This window comes from Rhinichthys klamathensis, unplaced genomic scaffold (assembly GCF_029890125.1).
Source record: "Rhinichthys klamathensis goyatoka isolate OS25496 unplaced genomic scaffold, OSU_Roscu_1.1 h1tg000331l_1, whole genome shotgun sequence".
Taxonomy (NCBI): domain Eukaryota; kingdom Metazoa; phylum Chordata; class Actinopteri; order Cypriniformes; family Leuciscidae; genus Rhinichthys; species Rhinichthys klamathensis.
This window is the reverse complement of record NW_026606846.1, coordinates 1,112,773-1,138,483: the sequence shown is the minus strand read 5'-3', so window position 1 is coordinate 1,138,483 and position 25,711 is coordinate 1,112,773. Positions and strand designations below refer to the sequence as shown.

General features: G+C 42.8%; 1 protein-coding gene across 3 annotated transcripts in view; it reads left to right on the top strand.

The window, feature by feature from the left end:
• LOC130105977 (uncharacterized protein DDB_G0271670-like) overlaps positions 1-25,711 on the top strand; it is a 174,826-nt gene that overhangs the window by 108,512 nt on the left and 40,603 nt on the right. The window lies entirely within an intron of this gene.

The window sequence follows — 25,711 nt, the reverse complement described above, 5'->3', positions numbered from 1 at the left end:
TACGGAACCGTTTGCCACTGAAACTGCTTAACGCACCAGTGGGGCTCGACAGCCTTATAGACAAACGGGTCGGTCCGTATGGTTGCGGTTGGGTTGCGGAGAGTTTGGGTTGCGGAGAGTTGTGAGATTATGGTTTTCTAACACCTACTCCCGTGTAATGGAAATCATTATGAACATCAGCTATGCTAATTATTTCCCATCTGCCTTTCTGCTGTTATCTCGGGACGCTTGTCCCGAGAAAAATGGCGTTCGTAGGCTCCAGTTTGGTATCCTGCCTCTCACGGGGATTTCGGATGCCTCAACGCCTGTGATGAGAAGACCAACGCCTGTGAAGAGACGACTCAACGCCTGCGAAGAGACGACTCAACGCCGGCGATATGTTATCCCCTAAATATTACATGATTAACTAAATGTATTTTTTCCAGGTACTCTCTGATATGCACTTACTGTAAAGCTTTTTTAAAACCCTATGATTGTTAGCCAGAGGAGAACTGGCCCCTGACTAGCCTGGGTTCTCCCAAGGTTTTTTTCTCCATCCAATCTGATGGAGTTTTGGTTCCTTGCCACTGTCGCCTTGCTTTTGGCTTGCTTAGTTGGGGATATTTAATATTCAACAATATTATTGAACTGTGTTGTACTACTTTCATGTTATCACTGTGAAGCTGCTTTGATGCAATCTGTATTGTGAAAAGCGCTATATAAATAAATGTGACTTGACTTGACTTAAGGCAATGGGCATTGCAATGTACATAAAATGCCTGCTTTGCCACCTCCTTAATACGATACTTAACGCCAGAGTGCTTGCCACTCATTACGGAGGCACCATCATAGGCTTGACCAACCAGGTTACTCCTGTAATCTAAGCCATATCTTTCAAGGATATGGATTATTTTTTCGGTCAGTCCTGCAGCATCAAGGCGCTCTGCAGCTTCAAAATGTAAGAAGCTTTCCTTAACTGCTCATTGGTAGTAGTATTTTAGCACCAAAGAGATCTGTTCTTTTTTTCTTGGTATCTTTAGTTTCATCAGCCATAATGGCAAACACCTCACTTTCCTTGACTTCATTTATGATGGAGACACGCACCATTTCTGCCAATGTGTCCAAAATTTCATTTTGAATATGATGACTTGTGTATTTTGCGTTTTGACATGTGTGGTTTATATAAACTGCAAAGGTAAAGTATAAATTAAAATGATTGTGACCGACGTGAAGGGGGAGGAGAATTGATACGTGCATCACGTTTAGTCGATAAAATACTTCCTCAAAGCATACAACTGTGCATCCTCGCTCATAGCTCCTCTGAAAGCCTCCTCACTCCTCGATCCTCGACTCCTCGCGGTGCAATTAGAGAATTGAGATGTCCTTTAAGATGGCTGAGCTCGATCGGTTTCCGGGTCATAGGATGGAGGACGGAGGATCGAGGAGACGAGGAGGGATATTGAGAAGCACCCATTCATTCATAAAAACAGATTCACAGAAATGAAGTAAGTATTTGTGATGATGATCAGTGCCAGTATATGGAAAAGCTGATAAAGACAAAAAAAGCTGTGTTTACATTGAAGTCTTCACGGTTACTTTTGTATATGTAAGTTTTGCACAGCTTTCTCTATCGTGAGTGAGATCATGTTATTCCCCGATGCTGATGTAACGTTACAGATCAAACGGTAAATCTGAGGTAGTAGACATATATTTCTCTCGTTGTTTAGTTTAGACTCACGACCCTTGACATTTTAATGTAGGCCTACTCTTATTGTAACACTTTTGAGTGTGATCTAAAAAACACTCACAGGAGAGTTAATTTAACACTGGAGTTTTTGCTGTGTATATATAGATGAAGTGTGATCTTGACGCATTTGTCAATGCAACTCTTCTGGAACTTGTGGTTTCACAAGCACAAACTTAGTAGCCTAATAAAAGCTTCATGGTGCACAGACAATAATAATAGTAATAATAGATTTTATTTGTAAGGCACCGTACATTTAGGGCAAATCTCAAAGTGCTACAGTTGAGATCATAAAAGCATGGTAAAAAAAACATCAATATGAAATACAAATAGACATGGAAGTTAAAAGTCATAAGTTCTCCTAAAAAGAAATGTTTTTATTTCAGTGTCGGAATCTGTACAGAACACATCCAAATCCACAATGTTTACTAGTGAGCAGCGACACTAGTATAACTCACTGAAATTCCATACTGGTCGGTAAACGTTATACTATAGGCTATACCGTAACAGCAACTGTTGCACTGTAGAGAATTTTTTAGAGAAGCGGCCAGAGGAGGAGCTATAACTATATATAATGAAGAGGAGGAGCTGTAGCTATATATAATGAAGAGGAGGAGCTGTAACTATATATAATGAAGAGGAGGAGCTGTAACTATACAGGTCCTTCTAAAAAAAATAGCATATTGTGATAAAGTTCATTATTTTCCATAATATAATGATAAAAATTAAACTTTCATATATTTTAGATTCATTGCACACAAACTGAAATATTTCAGGTCTTTTATTGTTTTAATACTGATGATTTTGGCATACAGCTCATGAAAACCCAAAATTCCTGTCTAAAAAAATTAGCATATCATGAAAAGGGTCTCTAAACGAGCTATTAACCTAATCATCTGAATCAACTAATTAACTCTAAACACCTGCAAAAGATTCCTGAGGCTTTTAAAAACTCCCAGCCTGTTTCATTACTCAAAACCGCAATCATGGGTAAGACTGCCGACCTGACTGCTGTCCAGAAGGCCATCATTGACACCCTCAAGCAAGAGGGTAAGACAGAAAGAAATTTCTGAACAAATAGGCTGCTCCCAGAGTGCTGTATCAAGGCACCTCAGTGGGAAGTCTGTGGGAAGGAAAAAGTGTGGCAAAAAACGCTGCACAACGAGAAGAGGTGACCGGACCCTGAGGAAGATTGTGGAGAAGGACCGATTCCAGACCTTGGGGGACCTGCGGAAGCAGTGGACTGAGTCTGGAGTAGAAACATCCAGAGCCACCGTGCACAGGCGTGTGCAGGAAATGGGCTACAGGTGCCGCATTCCCCAGGTCAAGCCACTTTTGAACCAGAAACAGCGGTAGAAGCGCCTGACCTGGGCTACAGAGAAGCAGCACTGGACTGTTGCTCAGTTTTGCATGTCATTTGGAAATCAAGGTGCCAGAGTCTGGAGGAAGACTGGGGAGAAGGAAATGCCAAAATGCCTGAAGTCCATTGTCAAGTACCCACAGTCAGTGATGGTCTGGGGTGCCATGTCAGCTGCTGGTGTTGGTGCACTGTGTTTTATCAAGGGCAGGGTCAATGCGGCTAGCTATCAGGAGATTTTGGAGCACTTCATGCTTCCATCTGCTGAAAAGCTTTATGGAGATGCAGATTTCATTTTTCAGCACGACCTGGCACCTGCTCACAGTGCCAAAACCACTGGTAAATGGTTTACTGACCATGGTATTACTGTGCTCAATTGGCCTGCCAACTCTCCTGACCTGAACCCCATAGAGAATCTGTGGGATATTGTGAAGAGAAAGTTGAGAGACGCAAGACCCAACACCCTGGATGAGCTTAAGGCCGCTATCGAAGCATCCTGGGCCTCCTTAACACCTCAGCAGTGCCACAGGCTGATTGCCTCCATGCCACGCCGCATTGAAGCAGTCATTTCTGCAAAAGGATTCCCGACCAAGTATTGACTATTGACTGCATAACTGAACATCATTATTTGAAGGTTGACTTTTTTTTTTTTTGTATTAAAAACACTTCTTTTATTGGTCGGATGAAATATGCTAATTTTTTTAGATAGTATTTTGGGGTTTTCATGAGCTGTATGCCAAAATCATCAGTATTAAAACAATAAAAGACCTGAAATATTTCAGTTGGTGTGCAATGAATCTAAAATATATGAAAGTTTAATTTTTATCATTACATTATGGAAAATAATGAACTTTATCACAATATGCTAATTTTTTGAGAAGGACCTGTATGTAATGAAGAGGAGGAGCTGTAACTATATATAATGAAGATAAGGAGCTGAAACTATATATATAATGAAGAGGAGGAACTGTAACTATATATAAGGAAGAGGAGGAGCTGTAACTATTTATAATGAAGAGGATGAGCTGTAACTATATATAAGGAAGAGGAGGAGCTGTAACTATATATAAGGAAGAGGAGGAGCTGTAACTATATATAATGAAGAGGATGAGCTGTAACTATATATAATGAAGAGGATGAGCTGTGCCTATATATAATGAAAAGGAGGAGCTGTAACTATATATTATTGAAGAGGAGGAGCTGTAACTATATATAATGAAGAAGAGCTGTAACTTTATAATGAAGAGGATGAGCTGTAACTATATATAATGAAGAGAAGGAGTTCTAACTATATATAATGAAGAGGAGGAGCTGTATCTATATATAATGAAGAAGAGCTGTAACTTTATAATGAAGAGGATGAGCTGTAACTATATATAATGAAGAGAAGGAGTTGTAACTATATATAATGAAGAGGAGGAGCTGTAACTATATATAATGAAGAAGAGCTGTAACTTTATAATGAAGAGGATGAGCTGTAACTATATATAATGAAGAGAAGGAGTTGTAACTATATATAATGAATAGGAGGAGCTGTAACTATATATAAGGAAGAGGAGGAGCTGTAACTATATATAATGAAGAGGATGAGCTCTAACTATATATAAAGAAGAGGATGAGCTGTAACTATATATAAGGAAGAGGAGGAGCTGTAACTATATATAATGAAGAGGAGGAGCTGTAACTATATATAAGGAAGAGGGGGAGCTGTAACTATATATAATGAATAGGAGGAGCTGTAGCTATATATAATGAAGAGGAGGAGCTGTAACTATATATAATGAAGAGGAGGAGCTGTAACTATATATAAGGAAGAGGAGGAGCTGTAACTATATATAATGAAGAGGATGATCTGTAACTATATTTTATAGTTATATATCTGTAAAAAACAAAAACAAAATTCCAAAATGGCCGACGGTCGGCGGCGTCTGGCAGATCCAGGTGCGTTTGTGCGCACTAAACCTGTGATTTATCAAACTTCCGATGGCCTAACAATCGTGGAAGATGAACTGTTAAACTTTCTCCTGATTAAGCCGAGAACTCTTGACCAAGATAACATCATTAAGTTGGTTAAATCTAGCTTCAGTCAACAACGCATTGAAGACTCGAAGGCTGTGATGGCAGAGTTGTTTCCTGACAACAAACGCTGGTTCTCCCATAGGGGAGAGAAGAAAGATGAACTGTACATCAAAATGTGCCTGGCTGTCTTCAAAGAGAATGTGGAGTTGCCTAGATTTGTCTCGCACTACATTGACGAACTGCCTCCCGTCTCATTCAAGCATGTGGATGTTTCTGCGCTACTGGGGCGGATTATGCAACTAAACGGCGACATTGAACTTTTGCGGATGTCAATCACCTCGCAGGCGACTGCTTGTGAAAAACTGCTGGGGATATCAGACACCCTTACCCAACGACTGGCGGCGGTGGAAAACCCTAAAATCAGTGGGGTGGTGAGCAGTGGGAGTGCTGATTTCCCCACTGCAGGACAGCCCGCAGTGTCTACTCCTCGTTGGCCTGACGACGAGGATCCTCGGCGTAACAAAGATCCACGACCAAGTAGGCCTGTGGCTCAGATGGAGATGGATATGCCAGAGGATATTTTTCCTATGGACAAAATTCCACAGCGGGAGGGACCAACTAGAGGAGCATCAGCCTTGTTGACCTCTGCATGCGAGGAGGAAACTGCCCAGGTAACGGCTAAGAAAAATAGTTGGAGTACTGTGGTGAAAAAGGGCCGCAAACGGTCTGTAAAAATTTATGAAGGGAAACGGTATACACGAAAGATGACTGGTATTACTGGGACCGCGGTGATTAACAACGATGATCTGTCAACTGTGGGCACGAAGATGGTCAGTGTCTTTGCCACTAAATTTAACGCGAACCTTGAAGCTGATACTCTGCGTCTCTGAGGTGAAGTGTAGGAAGCGTGAGGTGAAGTGTAGGAAAATAGACATCCCTAACATCAGATTCAGCTACTTCTGTGTTACAGCAGAATGGAATGAGTGGAAGGAAATGTATAACCCTGTGTTTTGGCCTGCTGGGTCAGTCATCCGACGTTACTTCGAGCCCCGACGTGCCAAAGGGGTAGGCGGGGCGAATCTACCCAAGTCAACCGGAGAGCAGGTGCTCTCCCATGGAGCACACACGGGTCCGTCGGTCCCTTCACCGATTGCGCGAACCAGCGACTCCGCTGGGATTGACAAAAGTGCATAAATGCGTGTGGTGTCCTACAACTCTCGTGGCCTCCGAGTTGGTCACACGGCAGCTGACAAGGCCAGACGCCTTGTTGTTGACACTTTGCTGGGTGACAGTGATGTGCTGTGCATTCAGGAGAGCTGGCTGGCCAAACAAGACTTGGACAAACTAAATGTCTTGCACCCCGACTTCCATGGTGCTGGTGAATCAACTACTGACCTCAGCACCAAGATCGTAAAAGGTAGGATTGCTGGAGGTGTGGCGATCTTGTGGAATGTAAAATTTGACTCTATGGTGAAAGTTGTGCGTCTCAACGTGGACTGGGCCATTGGCTTAGAATTTAATTTCAATGGAAAGATTTTTATTATTCTTAATGTATATACACCATATCAATCATATGATCATGTGGATGAGTATGTTAGCAGGCTTGCTTGTATTCAGTCTTTCATCGAAGACAACAGCTCAACATGTATCTATGTCTTAGGTGATTTTAATGCTGACTTGGCAGACAGCAAGTCTTTGTTTTATAAACATATGTTGAGATTTTCCAAAGATAGTAACCTTGTTATCTCCAGTAAAACCTTTCTGCCTGATACTAGTTATACATACATTAGTGAAGCTTGGAATACCACTTCATGGCTAGACCATGTTTTATCTACTGCTGATGCTCATGCCTCCTTACAAAGCATTGAGATTTGTTATGGATTAGCTACCACTGACCACATTCCTATAGCTATGGTGATTAATGTGCAAAATGTCCCCAAGGTAGTTAAAAATGAAGAGGCTTATGAGGCCAAAAATAAATTGGGGAAAACTATCTGAGGGTGATGTTCTTAAATACTGTTTTAATTCTGATGCTGCTATGAGTAAATTGCAGCTACCTATGACTGCCATTTGGTGCACCGATATGAATTGTGGGGACACTTCTCACAGGAATGGTTTATGTGATATGTATAATGACATATTGAAAGCCTTAATTGAGGCTAGTGGGTCCCTATTCACGCAGACCAGGAAAACCAGGAATATAAAGCCTGGGTGGAATAATTTTGTGGCAAACCATCATGCTGAAGCCAATATGGCTTACAAAGCCTGGGTTTTAGCTGGGCGGCCCAGACAGGGACCTGAGCTTGAGCATAAAAAGAAAATGAATGCCAAATATAAATATGCATTGCAGTATATAACTAAGCATGAGCAGGCGCTAAGTGCTTCCTCAATGGCTGACTACTTGCTTAAAAATAACATAACTAATTTCTGGAATGAGGTGAAAACCCTTAATAGAACTAAGACCGCTCTCCCATGTAACATTGAGGGGGTGACTGCACCAGAGGACATTGTTGACCTCTGGAGGCAGCATTATTCAGCGTTATTCAACTGTATAAAGAGTGAGCCTTATGATGTTGGTGTGATAGAGGACAAATATATCTATTTTCATCCAAACGAAGTTGTTAAGGCCATAGGGCAACTTGCTGACAGAAAAGCTTGTGGCATGGATAACATTACATCTGAGCACCTAAAGCTAGCTGGCCCCAGGTTAGCAGTGCTACTGTCTATTTGTTTCTCTGGGCTGGTGTGCCATGGAAAATTGCCTGATTCCCTGATGTCAGTCATTCTGGTTCCAGTAATCAAGGACAAAGCTGGTAAGGTTGGTAGTATTGATAATTATAGACCGATAGCCCTTGCCAGCATTATCTCAAAAGTTCTTGAAAGTTTAATTCTTGACAAAATAAGTGACTGTATATCCACCACTGATAATCAGTTCGGCTTTAAGCCCAAACATAGCACTGACCAATGTATCTATGCACTGAAAGAGGTTGTTGAGGCATATAGAAGTCAGGGCTCTACTATGCTTTTAGGTTTTATTGATGCGTCCAAGGCGTTTGACCGCATTAATCATTTTAAATTGTTTAATAAACTCATGCACAGGGATGTCCCCAGCAGCCTGGTACGAATCTTAGCCTTTTGGTACTCTAACCAAAGTGTGCGGGTTAAATGGGGGAACACTCTATCTACATCTTTTTATGTTAGTAATGGGGTAAGGCAGGGGGGGATTTTATCTCCAGCCTTATTTAATGCCTACATGGATGACCTGTCCAGGCACTTGGGGACATCCCAAACCGGCTGTATGGTTGGAGAAATGTTGATTAATCATTTCTTGTATGCAGACGACTTAGTCATTCTATCGCCAAGCAGCAGTGGGTTCCAACAGCTACTTAATATCTGTTCTGATTATGGGGTAGAATTTGATATTGAATATAATGCAAAGAAAAGTGTGGTTATGATATGTAGCACAAGAGATGATTTAAATATTAAATTCCCTTCTTTCTATCTATCTGGAGAGGAGCTGGGAGTAGCTAATACCACAAAATATCTGGGGCACATCCTAACAGATACACTGGAGGATGATGCTGATATGAGCAGACAAAGGAGAGTGCTATATGTCCAAGCCAACATGCTGGCTAGAAAATTCCATCACTGCACTACAGATGTCAAAATCAACCTGTTTCGAACTTACTGCTCACCTCTTTACACAGCTCCTCTCTGGGTTAGATATAAGAAGGAGAGCCTGCTGAAGCTAAAAGTAGCCTATAATGACTGTCTCAGGATTCTCTTGAAGAAACCAAGAAGTACCAGGGCAAGCCAGCTGTTCTGTAGGCTGGGTTTGACTACTTTCATGGCCTTGGTGAGAAATCTAACTTTCAAGTTTATGAACAGGCTGGACCGATCCATGAATGAGCTTATTGTTCAGATAGTAGATCCAAGTCGTAGCTCTGTGAGGTACATGTCAAAAATATGGGATCACTGGTATTTGTGCCTTCATTAGCTCTATTCTTATGTTGTTGCTGTATATAATGTGCATATATGAATGTGTGATGTTTTTATTGATCTGTGTTCAGTATTGTCTTCTGTGGGCCTTGAGCCTGTAATAAAACAAATTATATATAAGGAAGAGGAGCAGCTGTAACTATATATAATGAAGAGGAGGAGCTGTAACTATATATAAGGAAGAGGGGGAGCTGTAACTATATATAATGAAGAGAAGGAGCTGTAACTATATATAATGAAGAGGAGGAGCTGTAACTATATATAATAAAGAGGAGGAGCAGCTGTTACTATATATAATGAAGAGGAGGAGCTGTAACTATATATAATGAAGAGGAGGAGCTGTAACTATATATAATGAAGACGAGGAGCTGTAACTATATAATGAAGAGGAGGAGTTGTAACTATATAATGAAGAAGAGGAGCTTTAACTATATAAAATGAAGAGAAAGCGCAGTAACTATACAGGTCCTTCTAAAAAAATTAGCATATTGTGATAAAGTTCATTATTTTCCATAATGTAATGATAAAAATTAAACTTTCAGATATTTTAGATTCATTGCACACCAACTGAAATATTTCAGGTCTTTTATTGTTTTAATACTGATGATTTTGGCATACAGCTCATGAAAACCCCAAATTCCTATCTCAAAAAATTAGCATATTTCATCCGACCAATAAAATAAGTGTTTTTAATACAAAAAAAAAAGTCAACCTTCAAATAATTATGTTCAGTTATGCACTCAGTACTTGGTCGGGAATCCTTTTGCAGAAATGACTGCTTCAATGCGGCGTGGCATGGAGGCAATCAGCCTGTGGCACTGCTGAGGTGTTATGGAGGCCCAGGATGCTTCGATAGCGGCCTTAAGCTCATCCAGAGTGTTGGGTCTTGCGTCTCTCAACTTTCTCTTCACAATATCCCACAGATTCTCTATGGGGTTCAGGTCAGGAGAGTTGGCAGGCCAATTGAGCACAGTAATACCATGGTCAGTAAACCATTTACCAGTGGTTTTGGCACTGTGAGCAGGTGCCAGGTCGTGCTGAAAAATGAAATCTGCATCTCCATAAAGCTTTTCAGCAGATGGAAGCATGAAGTGCTCCAAAATCTCCTGATAGCTAGCTGCATTGCCCCTGCCCTTGATAAAACACAGTGCACCAACACCAGCAGCTGACATGGCACCCCAGACCATCACTGACTGTGGGTACTTGACACTGGACTTCAGGCATTTTGGCATTTCCTTCTCCCCAGTCTTCCTCCAGACTCTGGCACCTTGATTTCCGGATGACATGCAAAATTTGCTTGCATCCGAAAAAAGTACTTTGGACCACTGAGCAACAGTCCAGTGCTGCTTCTCTGTAGCCCAGGTCAGGCGTTTCTGACGCTGTTTCTGGTTCAAAAGTGGCTTGACCTGGGGAAAGCGGCACCTGTAGCCCATTTCCTGCACACGCCTGTGCACGGTGGCTCTGGATGTTTCTACTCCAGACTCAGTCCACTGCTTCCGCAGGTCCCCCAAGCTCTGGAATCGGTCCTTCTCCACAATCTTCCTCAGGGTCCGGTCACCTCTTCTCGTTGTGCAGCGTTTTTTGCCACACTTTTTACTTCCCACAGACTTCCCACTGAGGTGCCTTGATACAGCACTCTGGGAACAGCCTATTTGTTCAGAAATTTCTTTCTGTCTTACCCTCTTGCTTGAGGGTGTCAATGATGGCCTTCTGGACAGCAGTCAGGTCGGCAGTCTTACCCATGATTGCGGTTTTGAGTAATGAAACAGGCTAGGAGTTTTTAAAAGCCTCAGGAATCTTTTGCAGGTGTTTAGAGTTAATTAGTTGATTCAGATGATTAGGTTAATAGCTCGTTTAGAGACCCTTTTCATGATATACTAATTTTTTGAGATAGGAATTTGGGGATTTCATGAGCTGTATGGCAAAATCATCAGTATTAAAACAATAAAAGACCTGAAATATTTCAGTTGGTGTGCAATGAATCTAAAATATATGAAAGTTTTTATTCATTACATTAAATCTTTTTAATCATTACATTATGGAAAATAATTAACTTTATCACAATATGCTAATTTTTTTAGAAGGACCTGTATATAATGAAGAGAAGGAGCTGTAACTATATATAATAAAGAGGAGGAGCTGTAACTATATATAATGAAGAGGATGGTCTGTAACTATATATATAATGAAGAGGAGGAGCTGTAACTATATATAATGAAGAGGAGGAGCTGTAACTATATATGATGAAAAGGAGCTGTAACTATATATAATGAAGAGGATGAGCTGTAAATTTAATAGTGTGTAACTATATATAATGAAGAGGATGAGCTGTAACTATATATAATGAAGATGAGCTGTAACTATATATAATGGTAAATGGACTGCATTTATATAGCGCTTTCACAGACCCAATGGCCACCAAAGCGCTTTACATTTGCCTCACATTCACCCATTCACACACTCATTTATACACCGACGGGCGACGGCAGCCATGCAAGGCGCCATCCAGCTCGTCGGGAGCAGCCGGGGTTAGGTGTCTTGCTCATGGACACCTCAACACTTGGTCAGGTGGAACCGAGGATTGAACCACCAACCTTCCGGTTTGTAGACAACCCACATGAACCACTGAGCCACTGCCGCCCTTGATTAATGAAGAGGATGAGCTGTAACTATATACAAGGAAGAGGAGGAGCTGTAACTATATATGATGAAGAGGATGAGCTGCAACTATATATAATGAAGAGGAGGAGCTGATGATGTTTAAAGGAGGAGCTGTAACTATATATAATGAAGAGGAGGAGCTGATGATGTTTAGAGGAGGAGCTGTAACTATATATAATGAAGAGGAAGAGCTGATGCTGTTTAAAGGAGGAGCTGTAACTATATAGAATGAAGAGGAGGAGCTGATGATGTTTAAAGGAGGAGCTGTAAATGAAAGCGTAGCGTAAGTTCTGCCAGGAAGACTCAATTGTTACGTCATTTATTATCTTCTCATCTATCCAATCGCGTTCTAATACGTGAAGTATAAAAGATCCTTACTTACACACGTCTGAGTTCGCAGATGCTGACGCTTTACTTATGTTGTTTAGTCGCCAGCCAACATGTTTCAGGACACGCATATTGTTTACTATTATTGAGTTCCGACGATGGATATGTCCCGCCGTATCTCCTGTTACACGTCGAGGTTCCTGCGTTCAGTGCCGCATCTGCCTGTATGCACAGTGGTCTTCGGAGAGTTTTTGATCAGCCAAGGTCTCTCATGAGAAGTTCTGCTCCTCTAGGCCTAAAACACCCTGGGTAACCAAATCAGTTTCCAATTCACGTCATCAAAAGCCTCAACAGCGTCAGCTCAACCAGGATAATCCGGCAGGAAGACGTCATCCTCAACAACTTGTCCAGCAAAAGAACCTCGCTGTCTGCACGGGTGTATTATCCCGCAGATCACCGATCCACAGACATGAATCAACAACTCTGCAAGTCACAAGAGGTGATCTTCTCTCGCTGGTTCCAGTTCAAGCTCCACTTCCAAGCCTTTCAAGTCGGTTTTTCAAGTTTTGGTAGGCGCTTCCACCAGCTACTGTTAATATTTCCCCTCTATCATGATTAAACTTCATCCAGGTAAGTATTCTCCGTTGCTTTCTACTCCAGTGACAGAATTCAAATTGGAGTCCACAGTGACGTGGCGTACGTGTTCATTCATAATTACTACTGATCTGCAGACTGCAACGGGGCCGGATAACTCGCATAAAAGGGGAAATGTTCATAGCAAGTGTAAGCAAGTTTCGCGTCACCAATATTCCACAGTACAGTGATCTAATAATATCAGTGTTGTCGATACCACGCTCTCGTGGGCAGTTTGCAAATACCCACTAACAACTGAGTAACTGATTTAAAAATAAATAAATGAATAAATAAACCCGAGCTAAAGAGAGCGAGTTGTTCATTTGGCTGTTATGCATACTGTAGTGGATATCTCTACAATGGCAGTTAATTAAATATTTACATAAGTGTTGTAATTTCACAAACAACTATTTTCAACATACAGGTCCTTTTAAAAAAATTTGCATATTGTGATAAAGTTCATTATTTACCATAATCTAATGATAAAAATTAAACTTTCATATATTTTAGATTCATTGCACACCAACTGAAATATTTCAGGTCTTTTATTGTTTTAATACTGATGATTTTGGCATACAGCTCATGAAAACCCAAAATTCCTATCTAAAAAAATTAGCATATCATGAAAAGGCTCTCTAAACGAGCTATTAACCTAATCATCTGAATCAACTAATTAACTCTAAACACCTGCTAAAGATTCCTGAGGCTTTTAAAAACTCCTAGCCTGTTTCATTACTCAACAGCAGCCATATCACCCTGTAGCCCAAGACTGGTTGCCCACTAAAGCTAAGCAGGGCTGAGCCTGGTTAGTACATGGATGGGAGACCTTCTGAGAAAACCAGGTTGCTGCTGGAAGAGGTGTTAGTGAGGCCATCAGGGGGCACTCACCCTGTGGTCTGTGTGGGTCCTAACGCCCCAGTATGGTAATGGGGACACTATACTGTAAATTGAGCACCGTACTTCGGATGAGACGTTAAACCGAGGTCCTGACGCTCTGTGGTCACAAAAAAAATCCCAGGATGTCTTTCGAAAGAGTAGGGGTGTAACCCCGGCATCCTGGCCAAATTTGCCCAGTGGCCTCTGTCCTTCATGGCCTCCTAATCATCCCCATGTATATATATACCAATTGGCTTCATCACTCTGTCTCCTCTCCACCAGTAAGCTGTAAGCACCAGTAAATGTTCCGATCCAATCTGACTTGTAATGCTGCCCGAATCATGCACTGTTCCTTCGTTGGCTAGAGGAAAACTGGCCCCCCGACTGAGTCTGGTTTCTCCCAAGGTTTTTTTGTCCATTCTGTCACCTGATGGAGTTTTGGTTCCTTGCCACTGTTGCCTTGGCTTTTGGCTTGCTTAGTTGGGGACATTTAATATTCAATAATATTATTGATCTGCCTTACTTAAGGTGGACGTTGACGCAATTTTCTTATAGAAACAAACTTTGTTATATTGTTTTCATGTTATCACTGTGAAGCGCTTTGATACAATCTGTATTGTAAAAAGCGCTATATAAATAAAGGTGACTTGACTTGACTAAGCTGGTGTGTGGTGGGCGTTCTGGCGCAATATGGCTGCTGTCGCATTATCCAGGTGGATGCTGCACATTGGTGGTGGTTGAGGAGATTCCCCCTTCTATGTGAAGCGCTTTGAGTGTCCAGAAAAGCGCTATATAAATGTGATGAATTAATTATAATTATTAAAACCGCAATCATGGGTAAGACTGCCGACCTGACTGCTGTCCAGAAGGCCATCATTGACACCCTCAAGCAAGAGGGTAAGACAGAAAGAAATTTCTGAACAAATAGGCTGTTCCCAGAGTGCTGTATCAAGGCACCTCAGTGGGAAGTCTGTGGGAAGTAAAAAGTGTGGCAAAAAACGCTGCACAACGAGAAGAGGTGACCGGACCCTGAGGAAGATTGTGGAGAAGGACCGATTCCAGACCTTGGGGGACCTGCGGAAGCAGTGGACTGAGTCTGGAGTAGAAACATCCAGAGCCACCGTGCACAGGCGTGTGCAGGAAATGGGCTACAGGTGCCGCATTCCCCAGGTCAAGACACTTTTGAACCAGAAACAGTGGCAGAAGCGCCTGACTCTGAATTTTTTGAGAAGGACCTGTATTTAGGCCTACTTTAAATTCATATAAGTCCCTTAATGAAAATTAGATCTACAATATTGAAAATGCGTACAATCGCTGTAATATTCAACCTTTCCTGGTGACTACTTAATCCACTGATATAGAAATATTTATGTGATGGGTATTTCCACATTAATGTACAGAAAAATGCAGACTAAGGATGCTCCTGTCAAAGGCCACATATCCTTAGCAAAAACTGCTAACTCAGTAGAACTAACAGTCATATTATTTTTATCAAGTCAAACCAATCAACAGAACTAATCAGTGAAGGAGACTTGAGTGGCATTGTTATTGCTCAACTGTATGATTTACATGTTCATGTATCTTTCTATTCAAGAGTCTCAACTGTTGTTGTGGCCAGCGATGAATGGGGCTATTTCTGCACAGAGCAACTTGGGAGCCATGTCAGGCATATGCTGCGCATCTGAGAAAAGGATTCTACGCTAAAAAAAAACAACTAAAAAACAGATCAAGTATCATTTAGGTAATGATAGATTCTCGACAGGACGCCGTCACATTACTTCAGGTAAGTACTGTATTAAGAAGTCAGATTTAGCCGGTTTAAGAATTAAAAAATAAAAATAAAAATAAAAACACACTAGGTTTAATGCAAAGGGTGCATGTCCAATCTCAGATTTGGATATCTAGATCAGTAAAGGCTAGATTAATCTTCTAAGCTCACTCAAGGTTCGTTTCGTCCGCTCTTCACAAAATCATCCTATAGCGGTCGTTAGCGTCCTTAGGGATTTGACGTGGTCGCAAAATATATTATATCGTTGTACTAACCAGTGTTGGGGAAAGTTACTTTTAAAAGTAATGCATTACAATTTTTAGTTACTCCCCCAAAAAGTAACTAATTGCGTTACTTAGTTACTTTTTATGGAAAGTAATGTGTTACGTTACTTTTGCGTTACTTTTTCTTACCTGGCTGAGGCTTGATCTCTCTCAGGTAATACAGGTTTTTTTTCGACTGAGAAGTTATTGTACTAGTGTTTAAAGCAGTAATATATTCAACAACAGCCTATATAAGCACCTTAATGTTCTTTTAAAAACACATATATATTGAATAATAATATAGAATAATATTATAATATTAATATCTTCCTGATCCCAGAGCTATGCATGCTATATAAAATATAAATAAACATTACAGATTATGGAAAGTAAAGTGTTTTTTTACTTTTGTACTTTTTGTGTGGGTAGACTATATAAAGTGAATTCACTATCCATTGTAATAATAAAGAGTGTAATACTGGCAAATTGCCATTATGAAATAAGTTATATTAGGGTAAAGACATATCTCAAACATTTAAAATGTTTTATTAACTTAGCCAAGACCTGTAGTAAACCTCCGATAAACGCCTGCCAATCACATTGTATCACAAAGATAAAAATGGGTATAATTGTGCCCTTTTCGCAGGATATGTGGTGGGTCTCCGGTGTGTATGCGGGGTTTCAACAGCTCGTTTTGCAGCTTCGATTACCTCTCACCAACAACTTTAAACTTTTCGCTTTGTTCAACCGGAATCATTCAAGATGGAGAAACTCAAGAAGTGTCAACACATAGACAATATTCCGGATGGTCGTTGATGAAGCTCATCGTAGCTATCTCTAGTCATTAATAAGCTTATTCTGTCTCGATATTCTTTAAATCATGTCCCGTGGGCAGGATTCATGTAAATTTAGGTTGTGATGCACTAACCCAGGAGGAATTTCTTTAGCTCCTTTCAGCACTGTTGTAGTCTTTAAAAAGCAATTCTTAAATTAATTTCTTCCATTGCTTGAACTTTGAGTGTTGTAACCTTGAAGATGTTGGTTATGCTTATACGGCAACATTTCACACTAAGTTAGAAAAGCAAAATCCATCCAAACCCCTTTTTATTACTTCCTGTCCGCAATGGTCTCGTTTCTATTGGTATTCAGATGGTAGCTGTCTGTTACAGCGTTCATGGCTCATGCATCCAGGGAATTCACTCCAGGAGCTAAATACTCCGATTTCCCCATGGTCTTTTCTGATTTGCGTTTCTCACCTAATTTCTTTACTCTCTTTCTTAAGAACTCTAAGAATGACTCTCAAGGCTCTGTATCACATTATCAATTTATAAATTAGTAATAAATTCTGTCCCTTCTCATCTATGATTAATTTCTTTGAATTCCCCTCCATCTATCCTAACTAATGGAGCACTTCTCTCTAAGCCTAGTTCAGGATTTATCAGTTTCTGTCCTCAAAAGCTGCAGTCTATCTCTCTCCCAGTATAGTGGTTATTCCTTCAGGATTGGGGCAGCTACTACAGCAGCTGATCGTGGCATTTCTACTTCAGCTATTAAGATCCTGGGCAGATGGTCTTTCTCTGCATTAGAGTCATATATAAGACCCGATTCAAAAATCATCATCGAAGCTCAGCAAGCTCTGCAGTAACGATTCAGGTAAATTCCTACGCAATTACTGGTGGGTGTGTCATGCTTTATCTATCTGGCGGTAGTCTCAGCTTGAATAATTCGCCCTTGCGCCATCGCTGGCAATACGGTCCTTAAGGGCCCGGCTTCGAGCAGCCTAGTGGCTTCTATGCGCGTTTTGTTCATGCGCAGCACTAGCGGCTCAGCGAACCTCGTCTATGCATGGCTTAGCATGACCTTGTCTCTGTGTGGCTCAGCGTGGCCTCGTCTCTGTGTGGCTCAGCGTGGCCTCGTCTCTGTGTGGCTCAGCGTGGCCTCGTCTATGTGTGGCTCAGCGTGGCCTCGTCTCTGTGGCTCAGCGTGGCCTCGTCTCTGTGTGGCTCATCGTAGCCTTGTCTATGTGGCTCAGCGTGGCCTCGTCTCTGTGGCTCAGCGTGGCCTCGTCTCTGTGTGGCTCATCGTAGCCTCGTCTCTGTGGCTCAGCATGGCCTCGTCTCTCTGTGGCTCAGCGTGGCCTCGTCTATGCATGGCTTAGCATGACCTTGTCTCTGTCTGGTTCAGCGTGGCCTCGTCTCTGTGTGGCTCAGCGTGGCCTCGTCTCTGTGGCTCATCGTAGCCTCGTCTCTGTGGCTCAGCGTGGCCTCGTCTCTGTGGCTCAGCGTGGCCTCGTCTCTGTGGCTCAGCGTGGCCTCGTCTCTGTGGCTCATCGGAGCCTCGTCTCTGTGTGGCTCAGCGTGGCCTCGTCTCTGTGTGGCTCAGCGTGGCCTCGTCTATGTGTGGCTCAGCGTGGCCTCGTCTATGTGGCTCAGCGTGGCCTCGTCTCTGTGTGGCTCAGCGTGGCCTCGTCTATGTGTGGCTCAGCGTGGCCTCGTCTCTGTGGCTCAGCGTGGCCTCGTCTCTGTGTGGCTCATCGTAGCCTTGTCTATGTGGCTCAGCGTGGCCTCGTCTCTGTGTGGCTCATCGTAGCCTCGTCTCTGTGGCTCAGCATGGCCTCGTCTCTCTGTGGCTCAGCGTGGCCTCGTCTATGCATGGCTTAGCATGACCTTGTCTCTGTCTGGTTCAGCGTGGCCTCGTCTCTGTGTGGCTCAGCGTGGCCTCGTCTCTGTGGCTCATCGTAGCCTCGTCTCTGTGGCTCAGCGTGGCCTCGTCTCTGTGGCTCAGCGTGGCCTCGTCTCTGTGGCTCAGCGTGGCCTCGTCTCTGTGGCTCATCGGAGCCTCGTCTCTGTGTGGCTCAGCGTGGCCTCGTCTCTGTGTGGCTCAGCGTGGCCTCGTCTATGTGTGGCTCAGCGTGGCCTCGTCTATGTGGCTCAGCGTGGCCTCGTCTCTGTGGCTCAGCGTGGCCTCGTCTCTGTGGCTCATTGTAGCCTTGTCTATGTGGCTCAGCGTGGCCTCGTCTCTGTGTGGCTCATTGTAGCCTTGTCTATATGGCTCAGCGTGGCCTCGTCTCTGTGTGGCTCAGCGTGGCCTCGTCTATGTGGCTCAGCGTGGCCTCGTCTATGTGGCTCATCGTAGCCTCGTCTCTGTGGCTCATCGTAGCCTCGTCTCTGTGGCTCAGCGTGGCCTCGTCTCTGTGGCTCAGCGTGGCCTCGTCTCTGTGTGGCTCAGTGCGGCCTCGTCTCTGTGTGGCTCAGCGTGGCCTCGTCTATGTGGCTTAGCGTGGCCTCGTCTCTGTGTGGCTCAGCGTGGCCTCGTCTATGTGGCTTAGCGTGGCCTCGTCTCTGTGGCTCAGCGTGGCCTCGTCTCTGTGGCTCAGCGTGGCCTCGTCTCTGTGGCTCAGCATGGCCTCGTCTATGTGGCTCAGCGTGGCCTCGTCTCTGTGTGGCTCAGCGTGGCCTCGTCTATGTGGCTCAGCGTGGCCTCGTCTATGTGGCTCAGCGCGGCCTCGTCTCTGTGGCTCATCGTAGCCTCGTCTCTGTGTGGCTCAGCGTGGCCTCGTCTCTGTGTGGCTCAGCGTGGCCTCGTCTATGTGGCTCAGCGTGGCCTCGTCTATGTGGCTCAGCGCGGCCTCGTCTCTGTGGCTCATCGTAGCCTCGTCTCTGTGGCTCAGCGTGGCCTCGTCTCTGTGTGGCTCAGCGTGGCCTCGTCTCTGTGTGGCTCAGCGTGGCCTCGTCTCTCTGTGGCTCAGCGTGGCCTCGTCTATGTGGCTCAGCGTGGCCTCGTCTCTGTGTGGCTCAGCGTGGCCTCGTCTATGTGGCTCAGCGTGGCCTCGTCTATGTGGCTCAGCGCGGCCTCGTCTCTGTGGCTCATCGTAGCCTCGTCTCTGTGTGGCTCAGCGTGGCCTCGTCTCTGTGTGGCTCAGCGTGGCCTCATCTATGTGGCTCAGCGTGGCCTCGTCTATGTGGCTCAGCGCGGCCTCGTCTCTGTGGCTCATCGTAGCCTCGTCTCTGTGGCTCAGCGTGGCCTCGTCTCTGTGTGGCTCAGCGTGGCCTCGTCTCTGTGTGGCTCAGCGTGGCCTTGTCTCTCTGTGGCTCAGCGTGGCCTCGTCTATGTGGCTCAGCGCGGCCTCGTCTCTGTGGCTCATCGTAGCCTCGTCTCTGTGGCTCAGCGTGGCCTCGTCTCTGTGGCTCAGCATGGCCTCGTCTCTATGTGGCTCAGCGTGGCCTCGTCTCTGTGTGGCTCAGCGTGGCCTCGTCTTTGTGTGGCTCAGCGTGGCCTCGTCTCTATGTGGCTCAGCGTGGCCTCGTCTCTGTGTGGCTCAGCGTGGCCTCGTCTTTGTGTGGCTCAGCGTGGCCTCGTCTCTGTGTGGCTCAGCGTGGCCTCGTCTTTGTGTGGCTCAGCGTGGCCTCGTCTTTGTGTGGCTCAGCGTGGCCTCGTCTCTGTGGCTCAGCGTGGCCTCGTCTCTGTGGTAGAGGTCGACCGATTAATCGGTCGGACGATTAATCGGCCGATTTTTTGAATTTTTTTACATAATCGGCATCGGCCAATATCCAAGTATATCAAGCCGATTATTAGGCAGGCGCATCTGTGGGCAGCCTAGTGTTGTCGTGGAACACGTGTTTGACGCGCGCTGCCGCTTGAGTCATTTTCCAGCCGAGTGAGCAGACCTCATACAGTGCCTAAGGCAGGAGCTAACTAAGTGCTTTGGAGAAAACGATAAGGATTCAATTCTTATAACTCCTTTATATTTAATTAAAAACTTTTGATATGTTACTGCCAACTTCGAGAAAAAACCTGAATAAGCGACACGACATTCGGCTACTTTGGATCGTAGTTGAAGTTGCATTATCACAGTAGAAGAGTTGCGATCATGTCACAATAAGTAAGCAATAATTTTGCAATTACAGAGTGAATCTGAGACTTTTATTTGTTCTGTTTGTGTGGCATTTGAGAGGGTTGTCACTCAATGCAGAGAAATAAGTAACGTTAATAAAAAAAAGAGACCAACGCACTATAGGCTAGTGACAAACTGGCTTTGCTTTGCTAGCGGGTAGCTACAGACAGACCCGGTGCTAATACGGCACTGGAACCTTAACGATCGTTATCTACCGCACCGAATATCAACACGGATTTCTGTGCTTCAGTTCGGTGCTACTGTTATGCCAGTGCTTCTCTTGGATGCTCAGAAAACGGACGTTAGAATAACAGAAACATCGCTTTGCTGCACGTGACGCTAGTCAGCAGCGAATTTGATCATACCGTTAGTTAGTAGCTGGATTAAACATGGTTAAAATGCTGGCCAAACAGTGTAAAGTGTGACTGTATTTCACTGTAGACTAAAAGGTCCAACAGCGGGATGCCGTTGTCTGAAGAACAACAGACGGACGGTGCGTTGTGGGCATTTAAAGTTTTTGTAAAATATAATTTTCCCATCTGGTGGTTGTTTTTGTCGTTCAACAGCAATTTCCTAGTGAAATACGTTATTGTTATAAGTTAAATAAAATAAAATATAATAAACCTTATATATAAAAAAAGTTTTTTTCCCCTTTTTGTGATAATTAGGTTATGTTCATTTGGCTTTGTCCGTCAACAAACAAAACAAACAAACCAAAAATACAGCTCATGTTTCAGGACAGTTTTTGGGAAGAGGATAGAAATGTTTTTAGCCTTGTATTACTTACAATGTACTGACATTATACATTTTTAATTTAAGTGTACAAGTGCAGATTGTTCATTGTTCAAGTGTTCAATAAATGTTTTTGAGAAATTTTGTCTATGTTAATTAATTATTATTTCTGTTACATTTTATCTTTCAAATAGAGGTTAAAAACAAGCACATATCGGCCAAATATCGGCCAAAATAAATCGGCAGCATTAATCGGCCATCGGCCGACCCGGATTTCAAAAGATCGGCATCGGCATCGGCCTGAAAAAAAACATATCGGTCGACCTCTACTCTGTGGCTCAGCATGGCCTCGTCTCTGTGGCTCATTGTAGCCTTGTCTATGTGGCTCAGCGTGGCCTCGTCTCTGTGTGGCTCATTGTAGCCTTGTCTATGTGGCTCAGCGTGGCCTCGTCTCTGTGTGGCTCATTGTAGCCTTGTCTATGTGGCTCAGCGTGGCCTTGTCTATGTGTGGCTCAGCATGGCCTCGTCTATGTGTGGCTCATCGCGGCCTCTTCTCAGCGCGGCGCAGCGTTTAAAAATAAATAAATAAATATAAAAAAAGTAAATGAATAAATACATTTTAAGCGTCAGCAAATGCGTAAATGTATTATGTAATTCAGCAGCAGAAAAGTATCTTTCATATAGAGTAAAGCATGCTCCACTTTAGATTGTAGAGTTACTGTTTCCACGACGATATCGATGGAACTCCATAATATCCTACTGTCTATGGAAATTGATTCATCCATGTCTACCAGCTGTTCGCTAACTCTTTTTCTTTCTTTTTTTTCTATTTTAGGAACTATATAATATACGGCTGGTGGGTATACTTTTCTTTTACGTTCTTTGGGGGTGGGCTCCGTCCAGTGGAATTATTCTTCCACCCATTCTTGGGGGTCGGCTGCGCCCCTGCCTTCATCTTCAGGGAGGATATGCAGAATCCGTACCCTCGGATCGCGAGTTATGGACTGGGCCTACGCCAAAGAACTGTATTGCATATATTGCTTGCTGGGCTGTTAATAAAATGCATAATTTTACAGTATCTTCTCTCCCGAGTCTTTATGGTAGAAATGAAAGCGTAGCGTAAGTTCTGCCAGGAAGACTCAATTGTTACGTCATTTATTACCTTCTCATCTATCCAATACGTGAAGTATAAAATATCCTTACTTACACTCGTCTGAGTTCGCAGATGCTGACGCTTCACTTACCACCTTCCTCCCCACCTCCACCAAGACTGTCTTCACTCCATCCTTCCCACCACCACCAGGTCGGTCCCTTCCAATACCCCAAGGGGGGGTCGGCTGCACCCCTGCCTTCATCTTCAGGCAGGAAATGCAGAATCCGTACCCTCGGATCGCGAGTTATGGATGGGGCCTACGCCAAAGAACTTTATTGCATATATTGCTTGCTGGGCTGTTAATAAAATGCATAATTGTACAGTATCTTCTCTCCCGAGTCTTTTTGGTAGAACTATATAAATAAAGAGGAGGAGCTGATGATGTTTAAAGGAGGAGCTGTAACTATATATAATGAAGACGAGGAGCTGATGATGTTTAAAGGAGGAGCTGTAACTATATATAATGAAGAGGAGGAGCTGATGGTGTTTAAAGGAGGAGCTGTAACTATATATAATGAAAAGGAGGAGCTGTAACTATATATAATGAAGAGGAGGAGCTGATGATGTTTAGAGGAGGAGCTGTAACTATATATAATGAAGAGGAGGAGCTGGTGATGATTAAAGGGGGAGCTGTAACTATATATAATGAAGAGGAGGAGCTGTAACTATATATAATGAAGAGGAAGAGCTGATGATGTTTAGAGGAGGAGCTGTAACTATATATAATGAAGAGGAGGAGCTGATGATGTTTAAAGGAGGAGCTGTAACTATATATAATGAAGAGGAGGAGCTGATGATGTTTAGAGGAGGAGCTGTAACTATATATAATGAAGAGGAAGAGCTGATGGTGTTTAGAGGAGGAGCTGTAACTATATATAATGAAGAGGAAGAGCTGATGATGTTTAAAGGAGGAGCTGTAACTATATATAATGAAGAGGAAGAGCTGATGATGTTTAAAGGAGGGGCAGTATCTATATATAATGAAGAGGAAGAGCTGATGATGTTTAGAGGAGGAGCTGTAACTATATATAATGAAGAGGAAGAGCTGATGATGTTTAGAGGAGGAGCTGTAACTATATATAATGAAGAGGAAGCGCTGATGATGTTTAAAGGAGGAGCTGTAACTATATATAATGAAGAGGAAGAGCTGATGATGTTTAAAGGAGGAGCTGTAACTATATATAATGAAGAGGAAGCGCTGATGATGTTTAAAGGAGGAGCTGTAACTATATATAATGAAGAGGAGGAGCTGATGATGTTTAAAGGAGGAGCTGTAACTATATATAATGAAGAGAAGGAGCTGATGATGTGTAGAGGAGGAGCTGTTACTATATATAATGAAGAGGAGGAGCTGGTGATGATTAAAGGAGGAGCTGTAACTATATATAATGAAGAGGAAGAGCTGATGATGTTTAAAGGAGGGGCAGTATCTATATATAATGAAGAGGAAGAGCTGATGATGTTTAGAGGAGGAGCTGTAACTATATATAATGAAGAGGAAGAGCTGATGGTGTTTAGAGGAGGAGCTGTAACTATATATAATGAAGAGGAAGAGCTGATGATGTTTAAAGGAGGAGCTGTAACTATATATAATGAAGAGGAAGGGCTGATGATGTTTAAAGGAGGGGCAGTATCTATATATAATGAAGAGGAAGAGCTGATGATGTTTAGAGGAGGAGCTGTAACTATATATAATGAAGAGGAAGAGCTGATGATGTTTAGAGGAGGAGCTGTAACTATATATAATGAAGAGGAAGCGCTGATGATGTTTAAAGGAGGAGCTGTAACTATATATAATGAAGAGGAAGAGCTGATGATGTTTAAAGGAGGAGCTGTAACTATATATAATGAAGAGGAAGCGCTGATGATGTTTAAAGGAGGAGCTGTAACTATTTATAATGAAGAGGAGGAGCTGATGATGTTTAAAGGAGGAGCTGTAACTATATATAATGAAGAGAAGGAGCTGATGATGTTTAGAGGAGGAGCTGTTACTATATATAATGAAGAGGAGGAGCTGGTGATGATTAAAGGAGGAGCTGTAACTATATATAATGAAGAGGAGGAGCTGTAACTATATATAATGAAGAGGAGGATCTGATGATGTTTAGAGGAGGAGCTGTAACTATATATAATGAAGAGGAGGAGCTGGTGATGATTAAAGGAGGAGCTGTAACTATATATAATGAAGAGGAGGAGCTGTAACTATATATAATGAAGAGGAAGAGCTGATGATGTTTAGAGGAGGAGCTGTAACTATATATAATGAAGAGGAGGAGCTGATGATGTTTAAAGGAGGAGCTGTAACTATATATAATGAAGAGGAGGAGCTGATGATGTTTAGAGGAGGAGCTGTAACTATATATAATGAAGAGAAAGAGCTGATGGTGTTTAAAGGAGGAGCTGTAACTATATATAATGAAGAGGAAGGGCTGATGATGTTTAAAGGAGGGGCAGTATCTATATATAATGAAGAGGAAGAGCTGATGATGTTTAGAGGAGGAGCTGTAACTATATATAATGAAGAGGAAGCGCTGATGATGTTTAAAGGAGGAGCTGTAACTATATATAATGAAGAGGAAGAGCTGATGATGTTTAAAGGAGGAGCTGTAACTATATATAATGAAGAGGAAGCGCTGATGATGTTTAAAGGAGGAGCTGTAACTATTTATAATGAAGAGGAGGAGCTGATGATGTTTAAAGGAGGAGCTGTAACTATATATAATGAAGAGAAGGAGCTGATGATGTTTAGAGGAGGAGCTGTTACTATATATAATGAAGAGGAGGAGCTGGTGATGATTAAAGGAGGAGCTGTAACTATATATAATGAAGAGGAGGAGCTGTAACTATATATAATGAAGAGGAGGATCTGATGATGTTTAGAGGAGGAGCTGTAACTATATATAATGAAGAGGAGGAGCTGGTGATGATTAAAGGAGGAGCTGTAACTATATATAATGAAGAGGAGGAGCTGTAACTATATATAATGAAGAGGAAGAGCTGATGATGTTTAGAGGAGGAGCTGTAACTATATATAATGAAGAGGAGGAGCTGATGATGTTTAAAGGAGGAGCTGTAACTATATATAATGAAGAGGAGGAGCTGATGATGTTTAGAGGAGGAGCTGTAACTATATATAATGAAGAGAAAGAGCTGATGGTGTTTAGAGGAGGAGCTGTAACTATATATAATGAAGAGGAAGAGCTGATGATGTTTAAAGGAGGAGCTGTAACTATATAGAATGAAGAGGAAGAGCTGATGATGTTTAAAGGAGGGGCAGTATCTATATATAATGAAGAGGAAGAGCTG